General features: G+C 36.6%; 1 pseudogene; it reads left to right on the top strand.

Moving 5' to 3' along the window:
* The first annotated feature begins 1,662 nt into the window (after nt 1-1,662).
* Nucleotides 1,663-2,601, top strand: LOC101447234 (olfactory receptor 4F21-like; annotated as a pseudogene).
* Nucleotides 2,602-25,980: the final 23,379 nt, after the last annotated feature.

The raw sequence follows: 25,980 nt of genomic DNA, 5'->3' as shown, positions 1-25,980 counted from the left end.
CTTCCACTACTAATCACAATAGTTCCATAGTAGAATATCAGTAAATCCACTCTCATTCATACTCTATTCCTCTATCCTGTGGTCCCTGGGATGGTTATGTTCACTCCACCTCTATATCATGAAAGGCTTTCGATTCCACATGGATGATGGATGCAATTCTCCTGCTTGCAGTTGTAGGCACTCTTGGCTCCCTGGTGTGGTGGTTGACCTTCTTAACCTCCATGTTAGCTGTCTGGGGTAAGTCCAATATATCAGAGGGTAGGAGTTGCAAGTCTGTTGAGGCTCAGGGCCTGGCTGTCACATGGGTAGTTCAGAGATTCAGGTCTTCTGAGTATACACCAACCCCAGTGCCAACCACAGGTCCAGTAAAGGTAACAGAAGAGGCATGTGTAGAAATATGACATATTTCAATCATCTTGTACAACTGATATTTCTATATATCTTTTGTGTGTGAATGTAAAACTTGGGGTAAAATTTTTTTTCTAATGCTGCATTTCTTGTGCCTTCTTCTTTCAATTCCAGCTCTGGGGTTTCTTGTACACAGTGTACTTTTACTTTGCAGCTCTTTACTGTTTCCACTCCTACCTTCCTCTTTTCTCAACTCACCTCACTCTTTAGCAGCATGCCCAAGTGCTTTGAATACAGAATTGGTTGAGCGCTCTAAGGAGATTACATCATAGATGTCATAATAGTGTATTTTCTACAAAAATGGTCAAGAATCAGAGAGACATATTTAGTAGCCAAAGTTCGGTAGGGAAATGTCAGACTTGGCATTGATTTATTTGAAGCAGAGAGATGAGACAAGGGAGGCTAATACTGAAAGAGATGAAGGAGAGGAGGTCATTGGTTATAGGTCAACTATAGTATTAGTGTGAATTTCTTAATTTCCAGAAAACTGTAAGAGAATAGTTGTCAAGTAGCTATAGCTAGGGTCCACAAATTTCAGGGGCCATGAAGAATCTGAACTAATAAATGAAATTAATTTTCATAACCTCCTTGACTTCCTACTTTCCTACTTTTCTTCCTCCCCACCTTGTATACCTTAACCATATCCAGCCTGTAAATTCTATTAGGTACTTAAAAATATATCTGTGTGTCCACACAAAAACCTTTTGCCCTCAATCCCCATTTTACCCTCGATTTGGTCCTATCATACTTTTGAGTTATTTCTTTGCTGTAAACCAATTTCTGCTATACTAATGCCTATTTATAGTGAATTGCAAATATAATTGTGAATAATGATGTTAAAATGACTACAGTAGACATATTTTATACATAAGATGGAGTGATATAAATAGACAGATAGAATAGCAAAAGAATATTTCATGGGAAAATCAAGAATATAATCTGTGAGTTCTAGGAAATGAGGCCATCTCCACCTATTGTTTCAATGGGCTCTCAATCTTGCCTTGCCCATATAGTATGTGTTCATACTTGTTGCATTCTCTTATTTATAGATGGAGAATTATCCGAAGAGGCAATGTATTAAGTATATTCCACATGGAAGTGATGCAATTGTTTCATATGACCACAGGGAAATTGCTTATTTAGTGATTATAAGGCCCTGAGAAGGAATTGTGTAGATATATAGCTTTGCAGTGTTAATTCTCTCCTACTTTTCTCTTATTTGTTACTATTGGAGGTACACCAGCTGGTAAATCAATGGATGGAGGCAATCATTCTGTAGTGTCAGAGTTTGTGTTCCTGGGACTGTTCAATTCCTGGGTGATCCAACTTTTCCTCTTTATATTCTCCTCCATGTTTTATGTGGCAATTATGATAGGAAACTCTATTACTGTGCTCACAGTCATTTCTGACTTTCACCTAAACTCTCCAATGTACTTTTTGTTGGGCAATCTCTCCTTCCCTGACCTTGGTATGTCTTCTGTCCTTACACCCAAGATGATATATGACCTTTACAAAATGCACAAAGTCATCTCTTTTGCAGGATGCATCACTCAGATATTCTTCCTCCATGTCATTGGTATTGTGGAGATGGTGTTGCTCATAACCATGGCTTTTGACAGATATGTGGCCATATGTAAGCCTCTTCACTATTTGTCTATTATGAGCTGAAAACAATGTATACTTTGCTCCTGGTTGCTGTGTGGATAATTGGTGTCACTCACTGTGCAAGTCATCTTTTTTTTTTTTTTTTTTTTTTTATAAAATTGCCATTTTGTGGACCCAATGTGTTTGATAGTTTTTACTGTGACCTTCCTTGGTTCACCAGCCTCACCTGCATAGAAACCTACAAACTACAGTTCATGTTCAGGGTCAACAGTGGGTTTACAGCTCTGGGATCATTCATCATATTGGTCATATCTTACATTTTTATTCTGGTCATGGTTTGGAAACATTCTTCAGTGACTTTATCCAAGGTCCTCTCCACTTTGTCATCTCATATAATGGTGGTGACTTTGTTCTTTGGTCCTCGCATCTTCATTTATATCTGGCCTCACCCCATGGCAAATTACTTGCTCTATTTGATTCAGTTCTCATTCCTTTTCTGAATCCATATATATATTCAGGAACAAAGACATGAATATGGAAATGAGGAAAGTATGTAGCTATCCTATTTATTACAGAAAGATTTTTTAATGACAAAGAATTATGAAGTTTTCTTATTGACACAGAGTCATATTAAGTTTCCATTTTTTCAAAATCTTTATTTTACAAATACCTTACTAATATTTAGGTGATCTGGATTAAGTTAAGTGTTCTTTTAAGTATTGACTTACAATCTGTTTTGAATACTAAGTTGAAGGAAGCCTGTGTTGCTGTTAAAAGTATTTCAGGATAAGTCCAATTCCTTTTAACAGGACACACTTAGTGGTAAATTTACCATGGTTTAGGCTTCAAAACTAAGTATCTTTATTGTCACAGAGTGATTGACAATAAACCAGCTGATGTTAGAACAGAATATATACATCAAGTTGCCAAAATATTAATATAATTTTTTGAGAGATGTAGGTTTACAGAAAAATCATACATAAAACCCACTGGTATGAGGCTTTATCCTTTTCCAACATGATATGATGACCAGACCCTCCACCACTCCAGGGCACAGTTTCCACCCACTCTCAAGTCTTTTGCCCCTTTATAAATGGGTTGTTTGTCTTTTTGTTATTAAGGTGAAGGATTTCTTTATATATTCTGGATATGAACCTTTTTCGGAAAAGTGGTTTCCAACTATTTTCTCTTACTGTGTACGTTGTCATTTTTTTTCTTCATGATAATATCCTTTAAAGGCACAAAAGTTTTTTTGATGAGGTTCCATTTATCTATTTTTCTTTGGTTGCTTCTCTTTTGGGTGTCAAGTCTAAGAAACTATTGCCTAACACAATGTACTGAATATACCTCACTATATTTTATTCTAGGAGTTTGATAGTTCTAACTCTTAAGTGTTTTTTTTTTAATCTATTTTGAGTTAATTTTTGTCTATGGTGGGATGTGAAGTAGAGGTCTTCTTTCATTATATAGCAAATGTAACCTGAGTTTACCCAGCAAAATTTCTTTTTTATTTTTAAAGAAACTTTATATCACACAAATGTTACATTAAAAACATAGGGGATTGCCAGATATGCTACCTACTCCCCCTCCCACATATTCCACCATTAACAGCATATTTTATTAGTGTGGTACATTTGTTACAATTGATGAACACATATAAACATATTGCTAATGACCATGTTCTATAGTTTACATTATGGTTTACACTTTGCACCACACAATTTTATAGGTTTTGACAAAATGTATAATAGCCTATACCCATCCTTGCAATGTCATGCACAACAATTCCAATGCCCTCAAAATGCCCCATGTTGCACTTATTCTTCCCTCTTCCTCTCCTCAAAACCTCTGGAGATCACTGCCTTTATATAAATGTTACAAGTTCTTCCATTACTAGAATAATAATAAGTTTATTTTAATCCATATTTGCATTCACTCCTGATTTTTGTTCCTTCCTCAGTTGTGAGGATTTTGGGATGGTGATGCCCACTCTGTTTCTGATTGAGAGGGGCTTAGATTCCATGGGGGAGATGGATGGAACTGCCTTGCTTGTAGTTGTACATACACTCTGCTTTTGGGGATGGGCGTTGTCCATCATCATCCTTTTGTTAGTTGTCCTGGGTGAGTCTGATGAACTGGAGAGGAGGTGTTGGCTGAAACTTTCCTTAGATTCATGGCTCAACTGGCATGTTAACAGACTGATGATTTAAAGTTTCTGGGACATATATTTAACTGGTATAGTGAGAATTATAGGTTCAAATAAAAGGGGTATAAAAACTATGTGTAGGAAAATTATAATTGAGTCTAACTCCAATACATTGGGGGGATAGGTTATCATATATTCACCTCTCAGTGAATCTTATTCCTGGGGTTATCTGCCCTGCCTGTAGTGTCCATATGTCTCTAGAGCTCTCAGTAGCTCTCCTGCTTGAGGCACTATGTACTGCAGCATCACTGAGATTATTCTAAGATGTGCATAAGCATAAGTTCTGGAATGTCCTCCCAGCGCACTTTGAAATCTCTTAGTCATAAACTCATTTGTATTTAATACTTCCCCCTTTTGGTCAAGGTCTTTTTCCAAATGCCGTGCTAGTTTGCACTTGGTAATAATCCCTCAGTGTCAGGGAGGTTCACTCCTGGGAATCATGTTCCATGCCAGGGAGGAATGTAGTGAGTTTATATCCTGAGTTTGGCTTAGAAAGAGGACAATTGAGCAGCAAGGAGGCTTTCAAGAGGTAACTCTTTGACAATATAGAATACTAGGCTATGTTTCATTTTCACAAGAACAAGGTTCATAAGTAGAAGTATCATATCAAGGGCTTGGTGTAATGGTCTATCTTCCATTGATAGGCACTGCTCATGTACTCAGGGGATTCTTGCTGTCTCATTAATGAATGTGGCAGAACTCCTGAGGATAGGGATTCAATGTTCTTCAATTATTGTGTGAATATCCACCCACAGTAACAATGCTTCAAGAACACTTGAACATATTCATATGCCTTAGAGGCATGCCCCAGGTGATCCTCCCCTCCCACAGTTGTGACTCTTCTGCAATCCTAAAGCTCCCCCAAAACAAAACCAAAAATAAATAAATAAATACTAGAAATAATAATAAAAATAGGAAAATAAAAAAATGTTTGCATTGTCTTTCATCACCATAAGATCTGTTTTCTTTTATGTTCAGTGACAATTTCTTCTGTATGTTCCCTCATTGTCTTATTTTTTCACTTTATTTTCAAAGAAGATTTAGGTTACAGAAAAGTCATGCAGAAAATATAGGGATTCCCTTATACCCCATCCCCTCCCCCTCTCACAGTTTTCCCTATTAATAACATCTTACATGAGCATGATACATTTGTTGAAATTGATGAACAAATATTGAAGCATTGCCATTAACCATGGTCAATGGTTTACATTATAGTTTACATTCTGTACTGTATACTTTTATAGGCTCTAATAAAATGTATAATGGCCTGTATCCTTCATTGCAAGATCATGCAGAACAATTCCATGCCCCCAAAATTGCCCCTTTTTCCATCCATTTTTCCCTCCCCCTCCTCTTGGAACCCATGGTAACCATTAAGTAGCAATTTTTGATGAATAAGGTTCATAGTTAAATGCATTAATACTGAGGGCTTGACATACTGGTCTGTTTTATTTTATTAGGCACTGCCTATGTACTCTAGAGATTTTTGCTCCTTTATTTGAGAATGCTTTTTTATTGTATGAATCTCCACCCACTGAAATAATATCCTATGACAAGATGTGTGCTGTCATAATACAAAGAAGCATGCCCCAGGTGCTCCCTTTCCCACATATCCCCCCATCCCCAACACCCTGCACCAATTAACCCTCCCCTGCTGTCTTCGCTAAAAAAACTTTGACACCATTGTAGTTTTAACCACAAAGACCTACAAACCTCCTGAGTTCACCTCTTCCTTCCTCCATCCCTCTTTCCAGTTCCATAGATAGTCCAACCCAAACCTACTCTGTTCACCCTCACATTCCAGCACTGTTGACCCTCTCACATCCCTGCACCACCATCACCTCTATCCACTACCAAACCATCCCCTTCCACCTTATCATATGCTTTTCCCATATTAAGCATTGGCTCACCATACTCTACTCCCTTTCTGTCTCCTGATAACCTATCTTTCAGACAGTAGCTATATGAATCTACTCATTTTCCTATTAATTGTATTTGGCAATATTCTTGGCTTGAATTTTGAAGAAGTTTTGGTTCAAAGCAGGGTTACAAGTATGACAGGGGAGAATCATTGATATGGAGTGTCAGTGCAGAGAGATACATGGAAGGAAGTTCTGCAGGGCATACATATATGGATATAAATATGTTCAAATGTTCATGGGGCATTGCCACAGTGTGTGTAGATTCACACAACAACTGAAAGAATACTGAGGAGCCCTGCCATATTCTCTAATGGAAAAGCAACAATTCCCCAAGTTCAGGGACAGTGACTTGTGGGGAAGGATGGTCCATTGATGGGCCCATTGTATTGATGACTATGCTTATCTTATTGCTCTTGAAATTGCAACTTAACCTAGAGTTGTAGGGTATCTAAGAGGTACCTGTTGAGAGCCTTGAAGATGCTTAATTGTAGCTACTTTCTAAGGCAAACTCAGTATATAAATGCATTGTCTCCCCCACTCCCCGTGTGTGACATAACTCCCAGGAATGAGCCTCCTTAGTTCCAAAGGATTACTACAAAGCACCAGGCGGTGATGCAACTGGAAAAATACCTTGAATGAGAGAAGGAAATGGTAAAGACTAATGAGTTTATATGGCCATGAGGCTTCAAAATGTGTCAGGAGGTCATCAGAGAAGTAATGCTTATGCATGTCTTAGCAGGACCTCATAGACAGTCAAAGTAGATACCACCCCAAATGGTGGGGCTCCTGAGGGCTCTGGAAACACCCAGTTTCTATGGTCATGTCAGATGGATCTGGTGTTTGGTGCCCTGCCAGTGGGCACTACTTTGTAGTTTGTTCTCCTTGGTGTGACAAAGTTGGGCTCAGTTGCTCTGCTCTACACATGCTTCTTCCTTACCTCTTATTGAACCTATAGTTGGCACTGGAGTTGGTAGGTGCTTGTTCAAGAGACTTGAATCTCTGGGCTGTTCATGTGCCAGCTGGACCCTGAGCATCAGCAGAGTTGCAACACATACTCTCCAGATCATTGGACTCACCCAGGACAGTTAACAGAGAGGTGAGGATGGACAAGCACCACACCAAGGAACAAAGAGAGTCTACAACTGCAAGCAAAGGAGTTCCATCCATCAGCCATATGAGATCGAAGCCCCCTTTCAATTAGAGGTGAAGAGGACATCACCATTTCAGAGTCTTCAGGATTGAGGAATAAAATATAGACTGGAGTGGACTTACTGGTATTTTACTATGGATTTCTGGTGATTCTAGCAATGGAAGAAATTATATCATTGATGTGGAGACAGTGGCCACTGGACTTATTGAAGGCAGGGAGAGTGAAAAAAAAGGTGTAATAAGGAGGCATTTTCAGGACTTGGGATTGTCCTGAGTGACATTGCAAAGATGAATATAGGACATTATATATATCCTGCCATAACCTGCAGAATGGAGTGGGAGAAAGTGTGAACTACAATGTGATCTATGGTCCATGCTGTGTGGCAATGGCTCAAAGATGTGTTCATCAGTTGCTATAAATGTGCCACACTAATGAGGGAGGTTGTTCATGTGGGGAAAGGTGGGAAGTGTGGGGAGTAGGGTATGAGGGAATCTTTTTTCGTGTAGCATTTTATGTAGTCGTTTTTCTTCTAAAAATAATTTTTAAAAAATATTTTTAAAAAATAAAGAATTGAGTGGAGATAGACAAAATAGAGAATAGAAAAGATAATAAAGATAATAAATGGAAACAAGAGTTGATTTTTTGATAAGATCAACAAAATTTACAAACCTTTAACTAGACTAAGAAAGGACACACAAATTAAATAGAAATGAAAGTGGAAGCCTTACTACAGACACTACAGAAATTAAAAAAAAAAAACAACAAAGATTATAAAAGAATACTATGAAAGATTGAGATGAGATGTGGGGGTGTTTTTGGGACTCGGAGTTGTCCTGGGTGGTGCTGCAGGGACAGTTACCGGACATTGTATGTCCTCCCATGGCCCACTGGGTGGATTGTGGGAGAGTGTGGGCTATGACGTGGACCATTGACCATGAGGTGCAGCGGTGCTCAGAGATGTATTCACCAAATGCAATGAATGTCTCATGATGATGGAGGAGATTGTTGTTATGGGGGTAGGAGTTGTGTGAGGGGTTGGGGGATATATAGGTACCTCATATTTTTTAATGTAATAACAAAAAAATAAAAACAATAAAAGATTGTTTGCCAACAAATTAGATAACCTTATTCAAATGGATACATTACAAGAAATAGGCAAACTGCCAGAAAACAAATGATCATAAATAGAAAATCTTAATAAATTATAATAAGTAAAGATATAGAATCAATAATCAACATCAAAGACCAGATTGCTGCACCAACAAATTCTATCATGCATTTAAAGAAGAATTAAAAACAATCTTCCTCACACTCACCCATAAATTTAAGAGAATGGGGCACTCACCAACTTGTATTATGAGGCCAATTTTACCTTAATGTTAAACCCAGAAAAAATAAACCATGAGAAATAAAACTACAGATAAAAATACTTTATGAATATAGATGCAAAAATCCTCAGCAGCAGTTTGAGGAAGGTGGCAATGGAGTAGGCAGTATATGGTATGACAGTGGTTGAAAGAGTGCCTAAGGTCATGTGTATTATTAGAATAATATAAAAAATAATATTGTATAACATAATGAAACCACATATAAAGTACAAATATGGGTGATATTGCATAAATAAGACTTTTTTTTACAAAATATAAATAAAATACACTAGAGAGAAAGAAATAGAGTTGCAGCTATGTTCAGTTCACAGGGGAAGCATAAACAAATTGAAAGGTGATGAGTTTTGCTTGTTTGTTTATTATTCTTGTTGTAATAATGAAAATGCTTTAAAAATGATTGAAATGATGAATGCACCCCTATATGATTATACGAAATACCATTGATGGTACCATTTGGATGAGATATGCTTTTTCAATGAAATTGATATATGCTAATCAATGAAATTGTTTTCTTAAAAAAAACCCAGCAAAATATTAGCAAACTGAATCCAATAGTATATTGTTTTAGGTTGTTAAAAGCAGCCAATATAAAAGAAATGGGTTGGCTTTTACAATGCGAATTTCTTATGTTGCAAACTTACACTTTTGAGGCTGAGAAAATTGTCCATATCAAGGCATCATCAGGCAATGCTTTCTCCTCAAACACCAGCCTCTGGTGATCTTTGACTCCTGTGTCATATGGCAAGACCCATGATGGCATTTGCCAGTCTCAGCCTTTTCCTCTGCATTCCATTGCCCATATCTTTGAGCTTCCTCTGGCCTTCTCTCTTAGCTTCTATGGGTTTATCTCTGCTTCTCTGTTCCATTAATTACGTTTCTGGTTTCTGAGGCTTTCTCTCTCAGCTTCTTGGTGTTATTCACTTCTGTGACTTTTCTCTCTGCTGATCTCCCCATACTCACTCTGTTTATAAAGGACTCCAGAAAGTGTATTATGACCCATCCTGGTTCACATCTTACTGAAATAATCTAATCAAAAGGCCCTTAACTGAAATTACCTAATTGTAAGTCCCCACCCACAATAGGTTCACATTCATAGGAATGGATTAACTCTAAGGACATTATTTTTCTGAGATCCATAAAAACCTCAAAGTACCACATATCTTAGAAGTATTATACACCATGATCAGGTAGAACTTGTGTCAGGAAAGCAATAATGGTTCAATATATGAAATTCTATTAATATCAAAATAATGTACACATTGATAGAATGAAGGCAAAAATCCTCATGATAATTTCATATGACAGAAAAAGCATTTGATTGCATCAACACTTTTCCATGATAAAAAAAGAAAAACCACAAAATAGGGAACAGAAGGAATTTCCTCAACATGGTAAAGGACATCTACATAAACACTCACATCTAACATCATATTCAGTGATGAAAGACTGGAACTATTCTCCCTAAGATCAGGAACAAGACAAGTCTGTTGACTCTTGAAAATGCTATTCAACATTATACTTGGAATACTAAACAGAGAAATTAGGCAAGAAAAGCAAATTTAAAACATCTGAAATAAAAAGGAATGTGTCAAAATATTTTTATTCACAGATGTAATGTTCCTATAAAAAGAAAATTATAGAAGTCCCTTGCAAAAACTAGCAGAGCTAGTATATGATTTTATCAAAGTTGTTTTTCTATCCACCAGCAACAAATAATCAAAACAGAAATTTGTATTTGTACAAGGGGGAAGGCTTGTACAATGAAAACTACAGAGCATTGCTAAAAGAAATAAAAACTCTTCATAAATGGAAAGACATCCTGGGTTCAAAAATGAGAGGACTTAATCTTGTTATGATGGCAATACTGCCCAGGGTGATCTACAGAGTCAATGGATTCGCTATCAAAATTCCATTATTATTTTCTTTTGCAAAAATTAATACACTTTTCCTCAAAATCATAAGGAATTGAAAGTGACCCAAAATATCAACAATTCTCCAAAAAGAAGAACAAATTGAATGCGGTACATATTTCAATTTCAAAACATACTGTAGAATTACAGTAATTGAAGCCCTGTGGCAGCCATAAGAGTCAACATATAGAACAATGGAATAGCATTGAAAGACCAGAAAAAAACTGTAATCCTTAGGGCAATTTATTTTCATTAAGGACCCTATGTCCATTCATAGGGAAAGAATAACAAAATGGTGCTGGGAAAACTAGGTATCCACATTCAAATTAATGGAGCTGGATTTCTATATCACATCCTATATAAAAGTGGATAAACTGCATAAGTACGAGAACTGAAAAAAAAAAAAAGCTAAAAATGATTAATGAAAACCATATGGGTAAATTTTCATTTTCTTGGATTTCACAATGGATTCTTAGATATAAGGCCAAAAGTATAAACAACAAAAGAAAAACTAAATTTAAAAGCATCTGTGCATTAGAGAACATTATCTAGAAAGTGAAAAGACAACCTACAGATTAGGAAAAAAAATTGCAAATAATATATCTCAGAAGAGTCTGCTGTTATCCAGAATATATAAAGAACTCTTAAAACTTAACATCAGTAATACAAATAACCCAATTTTGTAAGTGGCAAAGGACTCATGTAGACATTTCTCTAAGAGTGATATACAGATGGCCAACAACCACGTGAAAAGATGCTTAATTAACATCATTAGTCATTAGGGAAATGCAAATCAAAACTATAAGCCAACATTTACACCCACCAGGTTGGCTATAACAAAAAAATAATAAGTATTGACAAAGATATGGCAAAATTAGAATCCTAGTGCATTTTCTGATAGAAAAGGTGAAATGGCATAGTCACAGTACAAAACAGTCTGATGGTTCCTCAAATAGTTAAAAAATATCATTGCCATATGACCCAGAATTCCACTCCTAGGTAAATACCCAAAATAATCAAAACCAGGTATTCAAGCAATAAGAATATTCATAGAAGAACTATTGACAATAGCTAAAAGGTAGAAACTATGCAAATGTCCATCAATGGATGAATGGAGAAATAAATTGGCAAATACACAAACGTCATATTATTCTGTCATAAAAAGGAGTGATGTACTGATATACAGTACATATTAATGAACTTTGAAAATTATGTTAAATAAAAGAAGTCAAACACAAAAGTTCACATATTGTATGATTCCATTTATATGAAATATCCAGCATGTCAGAAAGAGCAGGTTGGTGTTTTCCAGGGGTTAAGTTATGACTTAATAGACATAGCTTCATTTTGGGTTGATAAAAATGATTTGGAATGAGACACTGATGGCTGTGGGAAAACACCATGAATGAATATACTAAATTCTATAGAATTGCTAACTTTAAATGGCTTATTTTATGTTTCATGAATTTCACTTTAAAAAAATTGAACATAATAGGCAAAAAAGACTGACAATTTCCAAAACAGATATAAAAATATCTCTTAAACATATACAAATTTTCAACCACAATCATAATAAGAGAACACCAAATTGAAACCAACCATAGTGAGATATCATTTCTCACAAATAAGATTGGCAAAAACATTAAAGCTGAACATATACTCTTGTCAGACTGTGGAGAGTCACTAAGTGTCAGGACAAAAATCAATAAGCTATAAAAATTTTCTTTGTGTGGCTTTCCACATTATGTTTTATATAATGATAAAAACTTATAACAAAATAAAATCAAAGTGAAAGTGTGTGGAACAAGTGGCAGCATAAACCTGCACCTTATAAGCACTCTTTTCTGGAGGACTGCCTTTAACTAACCATTGCAGATGGCTGTTCCCACTAGGGAACTCTTATTTTTAACACTGAAACACAATGAACAAGGGTAATTTTGTACCTATGACCCAGAGCATAAGGCAACAGCATCTTATGGGAGTCAAAACAACTTAAAAAGTTTCTGTCTTTTGCATAATTCCTCCCCTGTGCAAAGAGGTATACAAAATGCTACCATAATAAAGACAGTTAATTATCAGCACTAATTACACTTGGGTAATCACCAAGTGGCACTTCAGAGATCTAGTCTTGCCAGTCTGAATTCAGTCTATTCTGGGAATTGTCTCCTTGAATCATGTTGGTTTTCCCGGGGTAACTAAGGGTAAAAGTAGCTAATAGGTCACTTGAGGGTAATCTCTTCTTCTGTAAATTATATTTTTCCTTATTAAAATGTTTCTTTTGTCACGTATCCAAAAAGACAATCCTTGAGCAAAGAATGCAACTTATATAAAAAAGAAAACAGGAAGATTAAAACTGAATGGACAATTTTAAGCTTTTAAAAAGAGTTCTACATTAGAAATATAAACCTTAGCCTAATCACAGACATGTAATCAAATTGAAGTTAACAATGTATTGCTTTGCCTCTCTCCCCTCTTATTGACTTCTCCTTGACAAATGGGGAGAAAGCAATGGGATGAATAAAGGAAAGCTCACAAAAATCTAGGTGGCAGAACCAAGGAGAAATATCTAAGATATGCCTGTCTACAAAATTTTAAGGTAAAATGATGCAAAGAGTAGACATTAGTGATTATTGGTGAGATATTGGAAATGTCACTTTCTGTCTGAAGAGGATAACCAAAATTTTATTTTCTATAGTGAAAGGTTTAAAAGTAAACATCTCATCCTTGAAAAGAAAAAAACAACCCAGTAGAAGAAAATGAATGAAAGTAAAAACATAAATTAAGAGTAGAAAATAAACATTTAGTATGATGTAGAATTTGAGAGAGGTTCAATTATTTGTGTATAGAAAGACCAGGACTCAGGAATGATTTTGAGAAGGAAAAATGGTTTATTGATGGCTGGCCAGACTCAGGACCTTTCTGTTTCAATCCTGAGCCCTGAACAAGATTCTTGAATCCCTTTTATACAGAGAGGAAAGACCAAATGGTCCTTTTGTTTCAGCTCTCAATAGGCTTGAATTAGCATATATCTTCCACATCCTAGGTAAGCTTTTAGCATGGATTTCATATGTTCTATATAAGCTTATAGCCCATTTGGCTGGCATTTTCCCTGAATATTTAAAGTTTATAGACTTTGCATTGTTAAACTGTCTCCTGGGACTGTAGTTCTTGCTATGGTTACCAAAGGCAGGACTGCAGCCTCTTACCTTTCCACACCCACAAGTTAAGACAGACAGCTTAGGTTAAGGTTATCTCTGAAGAAACAAAGAACCTCCCACCCATAGCCCACATCATTTCCCCCTTATGCCAAAGTTTAACTTGCTAAGCTTTGGCATAATTATTGTTGGAACTATGAGGTGGATGGCTGTTTGTTGTTTTGATTGATTACTTTACTTATCAATTTTCAGTGTATCATCCAGGAGCCTGTTCCCAGAAGTTTATAAGTTTTCACTCTGGACAGTAGAATTCTGGGGTAGGGGCCCCCCTGCAGTCATACTGGGGCCACTGGCGCCCACGTAGATTTTCAGTCAGCCTCCAGATCCATCTATTAATTTTGTTTTACCCTTAAAGAGTTTACACCTTTAATCTTAAAGGGGTGCTGAAGGGAGATGATCTCTTTTCTGTAACTGCTTCCTGCTGGCCATAGGCTGTAGTCTTTGCCTAACAAGGTGTAAAACTCTATTTTATTTTAACTGAAGAAAGACGGATCTGGCCTTCTGTACAAAGTTGGATGAAGTTTTCATATAGTTAATAAGATATTCACTCTGAAAGAAACAAACTTAATTAAAAATTTGGAATATTCATTTTTAAAAGAGGACATTGGATTACAGAGGTAGACAAGATTAGGTGCTTATAAAGATGGCACTCCTTTTTAAAAGCTGGTGGAAACAGTATATATATATATATTTTTTTCTAAGTAATTTATTTTTAGAGAGAAATTGCAATAGATACTTAGCTTTGTTTGAAGACACATTTCAAGATGTTTAATGATTGGCACTCATGTGCTTTGTCAGATGCTCCTGGTGAACTGGCACCCTTTGGGTATATAGTTTCATTCAGGACTAGTACACCAAATTGGAAATTTTCTTAGTTTTTAGCTGTGGGAGTGATCAGAACTACAGAACAAAGGTTTTTTTTTTTTACATTTTGGTTTTAATTGTACAATTTCTGGTAATTTTGACTTGTTCAAAAGGTGACTCATTATTAGCAATCAAGCCTCATTTTGGTACACAGTAGAGTACAGTAGAATAGTAAGTTGACTGAGTCGGTCTGAGACTGCCACCTTATTCTACAAACATGTTTATTAACTATTTAGAAAATGAATTTACCAGGAATCTAACATGTCTAATATACTTTTGCACTTGATTCAAAATAGAAAAGATAATGTTATAATTATTAGGCATATATTTAGCACAGGATAAAAGTACAGCACTTAATATTAACTAATGTATTACTTAATGCATAAGGATTCAGAGTTGCAATTATTAGTTTTAAGTTTCAGGTTTGTAATACTTTACATGTTATCTCTCCATGAGAGCAGGCCATAATGCCAATTATATTTAAGTTTTACTTACAGTATCCTGGTATCATGGCTCCACTTAGCATGTTCTTCATGCAGTGAGCAAGTGGCAGCATCGTTGATCCTACAGAGATTTTTCAGTATTCTACTAGCCTGGTACATAGTGCTCTCTGGCACTATGGAACAGTGCCAGTCTGGAGGTGATATCCATTGCACACTTGGCTGTACCAAGTCATCATTGGCTGCTGCAGGAGCTTGAAACTGCAATGTAGTTTCCATCACCTTCAGGAGCAGAACTAGAGGCTGATATAGTAAATATTTTTAATTGAGGGGTCAGTGACCAGCCTAGCCAATAACTCACATGGAGAGGCAACCTGTAATGTATTCAAGGCCTGGTTTGTATGCACAAAAGTGTTTGACAATGTTAAAGTTTGTTCCTTGTTTTTATATATATTTTAAACAATTTAATGCAACACATCATACATATATCAAATGACTTTATTTATACAATTTTACTATGAAGATAATAGCAGGTATTTTACTTTAGTAATAGAGGGGAAAACTATTTTTCATTGTTAAAATGAAAACAGAAGATTTCCAATAGAATCAAGATAACTTTTTATTACTATTTACTTAAATATGCACCTTGTGGTGGCCTTCAGACAGGTTTTATTACCACAAAGTTATTTCTTGCAACCAATACCAATCCAAGTTTTTAGTTAACAATGACTTATAACTAGAACTATTTAAATGCTTTCAGTTTGGAAGATGTTTTACAAACTTTTTATAATTGACTATAACCACATTGACTAGTTACCTTCCATTTAAATAAACTTATTAAATTATAATTACTAACCAAAGAAATTTACTTTATTTCTTTAAGAGAGCATATCTACAATCCTTTTCTTTAGTTTAATTTTATTAACATGAACTTAAACTTTTATTACGCTAAAGATTTTGTACATATGTTAATTTAATTTAATTATGGGAGATTACACTCAAGCTAAATAAAAGTGAAACCATTATAGTTTATGCAAGGAATGTTTTCTTTTTATCTTTACAGGAAGCTAAACTTTTTTTGTTAGTTATGAAAATGAGTAATTTTTTAAAGCATATGGACTACCAGGTTTCAAAACACATTACACAATTATTTAATTTGTTTAATCATAATCTAGGAAAGATCTCTCCATAGTTTTAACGGAATTTTCATTACTTAGTGAAATTTGTCAACAGAGCCACTAATTACCTTTATTTTGTTGGAAAGAAATCTTCTTCTGGAAGAAAATAATGCTCACCCAATTGTGGAGAAGAAAAGAATTTATTCTCAATCTTGTAAGAAGGGACACACAACCAGAAAACATGACTGGTGCACCAAACAAAGAAAAATGACACTATTTATACCCCTAAGCCTAGCATGTGAGCTCTTCCTCTGTTTCTCCATAGATTGGATACTTCAGAAGTTACAGCCTATCCAAAAAGATCTAATTTTCCTGTGCAAAAGTTTGTGATTTAACTGCTTCCTCTATTACATTCCAACCATTTTAGTTTTTACCTGCTCCTCTTTGTCAAATAAGGAATGGAATTTAGTGCTGAATTGGTATTGACTTAGCTCTTTCTTGGGCATCTTTTATTGCCTATCGGACTGGCTTAAGCTGGTTTCCTTTGCTGCTGTTTAACCCAGGAGTGGGAGACTGAGGCAGTATGCTGCCAGGTTACATTAATCAATACTTTCTTCCTTTATCTGAAAACTAAACTAATCTTTGTTTTTTACATTTTATGGCTGACATGACAAAAGGTTTAAACTGTGAAATTACAGGGCAAACTGATTCTTAATTCCTTAGCCTAGTAAATAGGTTTAATCTGCCACACTTAGTCTTGCTTTCAAAGCTCTTGCAAAGAGGAGGCCCTTTCTCAATAGTTCCTATCATCAGATTTCTATATGACTTTTTCATCCTGCTTAGTTTAATTTGGGCTCCAAGAATATTTATTCACATATATAACTGCATATTTAATTTTTAACAATTTGAATAGAGCTCTTTTAGGAATTTTCATTTGTTAATTTGATATTATCATCCTGATGTATGAAGACATACACTGAGCAAATGGGCAAACACAAAGAGTTAGACACAGAAACACAACTAATTGATGTTACTTATAATTTGCATTATTTTATATACTGTTTAGCTTAATTTGGGGCCCAGAAATATATATTACTTATATAACTGCATATTTAACCTCAAAAATTTTAGCAAATAGGGCAGACATGAATAGTTTAACACAAAAACATAACTTTAGTTACTTAAAACTTCCATTTTTTACAAAATGAGTATGAATGCAAAACATTTCAAAGACTCCTGAAACTTTTCTTAATTTGCACTAGGACTGTGCAGTTTTACAGTATAACTCTGCAGTTTTACACAAGAATTTTGTTTCTTAACTAATGGCTTGTAACCAAAATGTTCCCAATGTTTTAACACAATTCTCTTTTGTTTCAGAACTTTATATTTTACCTTGAATTTAGCAGAATTCTGATAAGCAAAAAGATTAATTCTATGTATATTTACTGAGGCTATTGGAAGCCTCAGGGAGACAAACTGGTTTCTCTCATGAATTCCCACTTTTGGGAACACTGACAGTTAAGGCAGGAGACTCCCTTTATTCCCCCCAGTCCTTGGAGGTAATAAAACTCCAGTGGTCATTTAAATCCAAGAGCTAATAATTCCACTAGGCAGCAATTTAGTTTACACATGGATTCATGAGAGAAAGCAGGGTTATTAATACCACTAGGAGGAAATGGACTTGTCCCAGTGGTTAGGGCGTCTGTCTACCACATGGGAGGTCCACGGTTCAAACCCTGGGCCTCCTTGACCTGTGTGGAGCTGGCCCATGTGCAGTGCTGATGCGTGCAAGGAGTGCCGTGCCATGCAGGGGTGTCCCCCGTGTAGGGGAGCCCCACGCACAAGGAGTGCACCAGTAAGGAGAGCTGCCCAGCGTGAAAGAAAGTGCAGCCTGCCCAGGAATGGCGCCGCCCACACTTCCCATGTCGCTGACAACAACAGAAGCGGACAAAGAGACAAGATGCAGCAAATAGACACAGAGAACAGACAACGGGGGGGGGGGTGGAATTAAATAAATAAATAAATCTTTAAAAAAAAAAATACCAGTAGGACAGGAGCTGTTATGAAATAACCATAGGCAAAGGCAAGGGATGAGGCTAGACTTGAGTAACCATAAACGAAGGTAAGGTTAGTTTAGAATTTACACTTACAATAATAGTTTCAGGCTAAATTCACCCAGTTATAATTTCAGTTATTATCTTTTCGCTGTTTTATAATGTAAATGCATTTATAAATGATCTTAACTCAGTTAACAGTTTTTGTTAATTTTTTAACCTTAAGGTGAATTGGTTACCTTTATTAATTAAGCTACAAGAATTTTATTAGTAACAATTCTTTGAAGTCTTGCCTTTTCTTAGTAATGGAACAAATTCTCATCTACAAGTTATGCATTTAATTCACCAGCAAGAGAGTACTGGCATTTAAAGATTCACTTTAAACTACATTTTTACCTTTTTACCATGAATTTTTAAGTGCCAGCAAATGACAAAAGCCAAACATGGATTTTAAAGTGGCATTTCATTCTTTTTTTTTTTTTCTTTTTCCTCTGTAGTCTCACAACCCTGAAGTTACCAGCCCGACCACTGAAAAGGCAATCAAGTGATTAGAGGTCTATTGTTTCAAGCATTGGCTCCTTTCTTCAGATGATTTTACAGTTCTAAAATATTCCAAAAATATTTCTACAGTCTTACAGAGAGAGAGAGAGATTTAGAAAAGTAAAGAACCTGGGCAGAATGCAAATTGTCACCTCAGGAAGGGAACTTTACTGTATTTATTTTGATTCTGCTTTTCATCCCCTTTACCTTTCCCCTTCCAGGCAGTTGGGTGCACAACAAATAGGAATGCGGCTTATGAATAGAAGGTGTGGACTCACTGGAAAGGGGCAAGCTGCTTCCCCCTTCCAGCTTTCTGCCAAAATGGACAGACAGAACCTACTCAAATTGGCACCCTCCTGGGGACCCAGCCACCCAGGCTGGGGCAGCCCCAACAAACCTGGGTGCGTGGCAACGACACAACTTTTAAGCCCCAGTAAAGGGGCAGACCAGAGATGAGGCAGCAGAGCATGCGCAAACATCCAGACTCTGCAAACACCCAGAATCCTAAGTTTTGCCTCATAATCAATTCTCCCCCTTGCCAATGGCAAGGGGGGTTCCAGCTCAGTTAACTTTTACCACTTTATATAACCCTACAACTCCAACACCAGTATATGCACTGACACAGACAGAAGCACAAAGATCACTGATCTGACCCACAAGTTTTTAATATATATATATATATTTTTCAGCATGGCTGCCCTGGCAGGCATCACAAACCTTAGAGAGAACACTTAACATTAACTTTTGGTATAAAACGAATTCATTCACAATTCAGCACCATAACAAAAGATTCCAGCTAGACCTTTTTTACTGTTTAATTTTACACCCAGACCAGGCTTCACTAGAAAAGCTGATCCATTTTCCTATAAATACTTTTTTTAAAAAAATCCAAACCAATTTCCAGGTCATTACGACTCAAACTTATAAACAGCCCTTCCTATTATAATCAAGCCTCCACTCCTTCAGTGGATATAAGACCAGTACCAGATTTCAACATGCAGTTAGGCAAACCCAAAACACCAGGCTTTTTCTCATTTTTTTCCCTTTTCCCAGACCTAGAGAGAACAGCTTCCCCCCAGTTTTCTTGGGCTACTAGCGTTCTCTCCGGAGGTGATCAGCATCTCCCTCCTAGCAATTAAAGATAGGGCTTTCCAGACTGTGCTCACCTGGGGAGTCTTACCTTCTTCCATGTTTGGAGTTCTTTTTCATTCCCAGAAACTTTCTCTTCAGACCATCTAATGCCCTCAATTTTTGTTGGGAAGATTCTGGTGGAGCCCACATCTTTTCTGGATTAAATTTAATCCAGGGGTGCCCAGATTTGGAGTTCACCCAAGTCCTCCCGGCTTTCTCGGGGATTTGGAAGGAGCAGAAAAATGCTACCATCTCTGGCCTTCATTTGCAATCCTGAGAGAGGCCCCAAAAATGTTGTAGAATTTGAGAGAGGTTCAATTATTTGCATATAGAAAGGTGAGGACTCAGGAATGATTTTGAGAAGGAAAAATGGTTTATTGATCGCTGGCCGGACTCAGGGGCTTTCTGTTTCAATCCCGAGCCCTGAACAAGATTCTTGAATCCCTTTCATACAGAGAAAAGGCCAAATGGTCCTTTTGTACATCTTCTACATCTTAGGTAAGCTTTTAGCATGGACATCATACATTCTAGATAAGCTTTTAGCCCATTTGGCTTGCATTTTCCCTGAATATTTAAAGTTTATAGTGATGTGGGCTATGGGTGGAAGGCTCTTTGTCTCTTCAGAGATAACTAAGTTGTTTGACTTGTGGGTGTGAAATGGTAAGAGGCTGCAGTCCTGCTCTTAGGGACCAGCAGGCTCCAGTCCCAGGAAATGTTTAACAAAGCAAGGGCTATAAACTTTAAGTATTTAGGGGAAATGCAAAAACCAAGGCTTATCTAAAATGTCTGGAGTCCTTGCTAAAAGCTTACCTAAGATGTGGAAGAGATATATGCTAATTGAAGCCTATTGAGAACTGAAACAAAGGGACGATTTGGCCTTTCCTCTCTGTATAAAAGACGTTTGAAAATCTTGTTCCGGGCTCGGGATTCAAACAGAAAGCTCCCGAGTCCGGCCGGCCGTCAATAAACCATTTTCCTTCTCAAAATCATTCCTGAGTCCTGGCCTCTCTATACTCAAATAATTGAACTTCTCTTAAATTCCACAACATTAATGGCGACCACGAAGGGACAATAAATGAAGGCCAGAGACGGTAGCATTTTGCTGCCCCTTCCAAATCCCCGAGGAAGCCGGGGGGACTCGGGTGAACCCCAAATCTGGGCGCCCCTGGATTAAATTTAATCCAGAAAAGATGTGGGCTCCACCAGAATCTTCCCGACAAAATCAAGGGGCAATGGAAGGTCTGAAGAGAAAGATTCTGGGAACGAAAAAGAGCTCCGAACAGGGAAGAAGGTAAGACTCCCCGGGTGAGCAGAGTCTGGAAGGCCCTAGCTTTAATTGCTAGGAAGGGGAGGCTGATCACCTCCCGAGAGAACCCTAGTAGCCCCAGAAGGCTGGGGGGAAGCCGTTCTCTCTAGGCTTGGGAAAAGGAGGAAAACCGGGGAAAAGCCCTGGTGTTTTGGGTTTGTCTAACTGCATGTTAGAATCTGGTACTGGTCTTATATCCACTAAAGGAGTGGAGTCTCGATTTTAATAGGAAGGGTATTTATAGGTTCGAGTCCTAATATCCTGGAAATTGGTCTAGATTAAGGAAAACAAAACTTGGTTACAGGAAAATGGATCGGCTTTTCTGGTGGAGCTTGGTCTGGGTGTAAAGTTTAAACAGTGGAAAAGTCTAGCTGAAATCTTTTGTTATGGTGCTAATTTGTGAATGAATTTGCTTTATACCAAATGTTAAGTGTTCTGAGGTTTGTGATGGCTGTGGGGGCAGCCGTGGTGAAAATAAATATATAAACTTGTGAGTCAGATTAGTGACCTTTGTGCTTCTGTCTGTGTCAGCTCAATGTTAGTGTTGGAGTTGTGTCCTTACATGAAGTAGAATTACAGCTGAGCTGGAGCCCTCCCTTGCCATTGGCAAGGGGGTGAAATGATTCTGGGGCAAAAGCTGAGGAGTCTAGATGTTTGTGCATGTTCTGGTGTCTTGTCTCTGGTCTGGCCCTTTGCCGGGGCTTGGAGGCCATCTGTGTCCGCGCCAAGCACCCAAGTCTGTTGGGAATGTCCCAGTCAGGGCGGCTGGGTTCCTGGGAGAGTTGCCAAATTTGAGTAGGTTCTGTCTGCCCATTTTGGCTGAAAGCTGGAAAGGGGGGAGCGGCTTGCCCCTTTCCAGTGAGTCCACCCTTCTATTCATAAGCCGCATTCCTGTTTGTTGTGCACCCGACTGCCTGAAAGGGGGGGAAGTGAAGGAGGTGAAAAGCAGAATCAGAATAAATGCAGTAAAGTTCCCTCCTTAGGGTGTCAAAGCCAAAATACGTTTGCATTCTGCTCAGGTTCTTAGAAGGTATTGTAGTAACCTTAAGTAAGAGAATGTTCTGTGAAGGTAAAATTTGTGTTAAGGGTATAAATATAAAAGTTTTACAAAGCATTGTTTAAGGTATTTAAGTGGCTAATTGCAGAAAGTCATTATTTAACAAAACTGAATTGATAATAATAATAATAAAAGGCAATTTTATAACAAACTTATTCGGCAGCCAATCTCCCCTGCCAACTTGCTTCCAAAAAAACTGTTTCTGGTATTACATGCTACTAAGTATTTAAAGTGAAGAAAAGTTCATTATTTTAACAAACTTGTTTAGTATTAATGGCAATTATATGTTGCAAGAAGTTTGCCTGGTAACTTAGTATGTGGGATATATGGAGTGTGTTTTTATTGTTAAGGCAACAGAAGATGATTTTGTCCTAAGATAAAATGATTGATTATTGGAAAGAGTAGAGTGTGGGACAGAACCTGAATGAATACTGAAAGTGTAGAAGGTTTGTGGAAGGGAAATTTTTATGATTAAATTGAGTAAGATCAATATATAAAGAAAATCATTTATCAATAGCTTCTTGTGCTTTAACCTCATCATATCCTCAATGTTTGAAGAAGAGTCTTACCTCTTTTAAAAGAACATTTTATGTTCTAGAAATCAAATCCTGAAAAGTAGCCTTTTATTTCAAACTAACTGCAAGAGATTTATTCTTTCACTTTAAAGGAAAAATTAAAGTAATGGTTAAGTTCATTTAATATGTTATAAGTTGAATGAAAGGTATTTAAAGGTGTTATAAAATTAATAGGTTTTAAAAAATTAATAAAAACTGTAACTAAGAGTTAAAATCATTTATAAATGCATTTATATTGTAAAACAGTGGAAAGACAATAACTGAGATTATAGCTGGGTGAATTTAGCCTGAAACTATTATTTAAGTGTAAATTCTACACTAACCTTTCCTTTGTTTATGGTTGCTTCAGGCCTAACCTCGCCCTTTGCCTTTGCCTATGGTTATTTCATAATTGAGAAGAGCTGGGACATCACTGTCTCCTCTTCTGGTATTAGTAACCCTTTCTCTCATGAATCCAAGTGTAAACTAAATAAATTGCTGCCTGATGGAGTAAGGTTGAATGACCACTGGAGTTTTATTATCTCCAAAACCAAAAGGGGGGTGGAGGGGGAGAAGTCTCCTGCCTTGACGGTCAGTGTTCCTAAGAGTGGCAATTCATGAGAGAAAGCAGTCTGTCTCCCTGAGGCTTCAAATAGCCTCAGTAAATATATAAAATTAATCTTGTTGCTTATCCAAAATTCTGCTAATTTCAAGGTAAAATATAAAGTTCTAAAACAATGGTGCTAAGGCATTGAGAACATTTTGGTTATTACAATCCATTAAGTAAGAAAGAAAATTCTTGTGGTAAACTGCATGGTCATAGTGCAAATTAAGAAGAGTTTCAAAAGTCTTTGAAAAGTTTAAAGTAACTAAAGTCATGTTGTTGTGTCAAACTATTCATGTCTGCCTATTTGCTCAAATTGTTAAAAAATATGCAGTTATATTTATAAATATTCTTAAAGCCCAAATTGAACTAAGCAGGATGAAAAAGTCATAGAAATCTGATTATGGAAACAATTGGGAAAGGGCCTCCTCTTTGCAAGAGCTTTTAAGGCAAGACTAGGTGTGGCAGATTAAACCTATCTACTAGGCTAGGGAATTAAGAATCAGTTTGCCTGGTAATTTCCCAGTTTAAACCTTTGTCAGCCATAAATTGCAAAAAAAAAAAAACACACAAAGATTAGGTTAATTTTCACATAAGAAAAATGTTGATGTAACCTGGCGGCCTGCTGCCTCAGTCTCCCACTCCCGGGTTGGACAGCAGTGGAGGAGACCAGTTTAGGCCAGTCCTATGGGCAGTGGAAGGATGCCCAAGAAGGAGCTAACTAAGTCGGTGCCATTTCAGCACTAAATTCTATTCCTTATTTGAAAAAGGGGGGAGCAGGTAAAAACTAAAATGGTTGGAATGTGATAGAAGAAGCAGTTAAATCAAACTTTTGCGTGGGAAAGTTAAATCTCAGATAAGCTGTAACTTCTGAAGTATCCAATCTATGGAAAAACAGGAAGAGCTTGCATGCTAGGCTTAGGGGTATAAATTGTGTCATTTTTCTTTGTTCGTGGCACCAGCCATATCTGGCTCTGCGCCCCTTCTTGCAAGATTGAGAATAAAGTATTTTCTTCTCCACAATCGGGTGAGCCTTAATTCTTCCAGAAGATTTCTTTCCAATGAAATAAAGATAATTAGTGGCTCTATTAACAAATTTCAGTAAGTAAAGGAAAGTCCATAAAAACTATGGAGAGATCTTTCCTGGGTTATGATTTTAAAAAATTAAGTAATTGTGTAATGTGTTTTGAAACCTGGAAGTCAGTATGCATGTGTTTTAAAACCTGGTAGTCAGTTATGCTTTTAAATTAATAATTTTCATAACTTAAAGAAAAGAAGTTTTAGCTTCCTGTAAGGGAAAAAGAGAACATTCCTTGCATAAACTATTATGGTTTCAATTTTATTTAACTTGAGCGTAATCTCCCATAGTTAATTTATAAACTAAATTAACATATGTACAAAATCTTTACAGTAATGAAAATTGTAAGTGAAAATTGTAAGTTCACATTGGTGAAATTAGGCTAAAGGGAAAAGATTGTAGATAGGCTCTCTTAAATAGAGAGTAAATTTCTTTCATTGGTAATTGTAATTTAGTAAGTTTATTTAAACATGAGGTGTCTAGTCAATGCGGTTATAGTCAATTATAAAGAGTTTGTAAAACATCTTCCAAACTGAAAATGTTTAAATAGTTCTAGTTGTAGAAGTCATTGTTAACTAAAGAAACTTAGATTGGTATTGGTAGCAGAAATAACTTCATGATAATAAACCTGTCTGAAGGCCACTGCAAAATACACATTTAAGTAAATGGTAATAAAAAGTTGTCTTGATTCTATTGGAAATATTCTGTTTTCATTCTAACAATGAAAAATAATATTTTTCCTCTATTACTAAAGTAAAGTACCTACTGTTATCTTCATAGTAAAATTGTGTAAGTAAATAGTCATTTGATATATGTATTGCGTTAAGTTGTTTAAAATATATATAAAACAAGGAATAAACTTTAACATTGTCAAACTCTTGTGCATTCGAACCAGGCCTTGTATACATTACAGGTGGCCTCTCCATGTGAGTTATTGGCTAGGCTGGTCACTGACCCCTCAATGAAAAATATGTGCTATATCAGTCTCTGGTTCTGCTCCTGAAGTCGATGGAAACTATATTGCAGTTTCAAGCTCCTGCAGCCAATAATGACTTGGTACAGCCAAGTGTACAGTGGATATCGCTTCCAGACTGGCACTGTTCCATGGTGCCAGAGAGCGCTATGCACCGGGCTAGTAGAATACTGGAAAATCTCTCTAAGATGAAGGATGCTGCAACTTGCTCACTGCGTTGAAGAACATGCTGAGTGGAGCCATGATACCAGGAGACTGTAAGTAAAACTTGAGCACAATTGGCATTATGGCCTGCTCTCATGGAGAGATAACATGTAAAGTATTACAAACCTGAAACTCAAAACTAATAATGGCAACTCTGAATCCTTATGCATTAAGTAATACATTAGTTAATATTAAGTGCTGTACTTTTATCCTGTACTAAATATATGCCTAATAATTGTAATGTTATCTTTTC

Source organism: Dasypus novemcinctus, chromosome 3, assembly GCF_030445035.2.
Source record: "Dasypus novemcinctus isolate mDasNov1 chromosome 3, mDasNov1.1.hap2, whole genome shotgun sequence".
Lineage (NCBI taxonomy): Eukaryota > Metazoa > Chordata > Mammalia > Cingulata > Dasypodidae > Dasypus > Dasypus novemcinctus.
The sequence above is the reverse complement of the archived record's forward strand: the minus strand, read 5'-3'. Positions and strand labels throughout refer to the sequence as shown.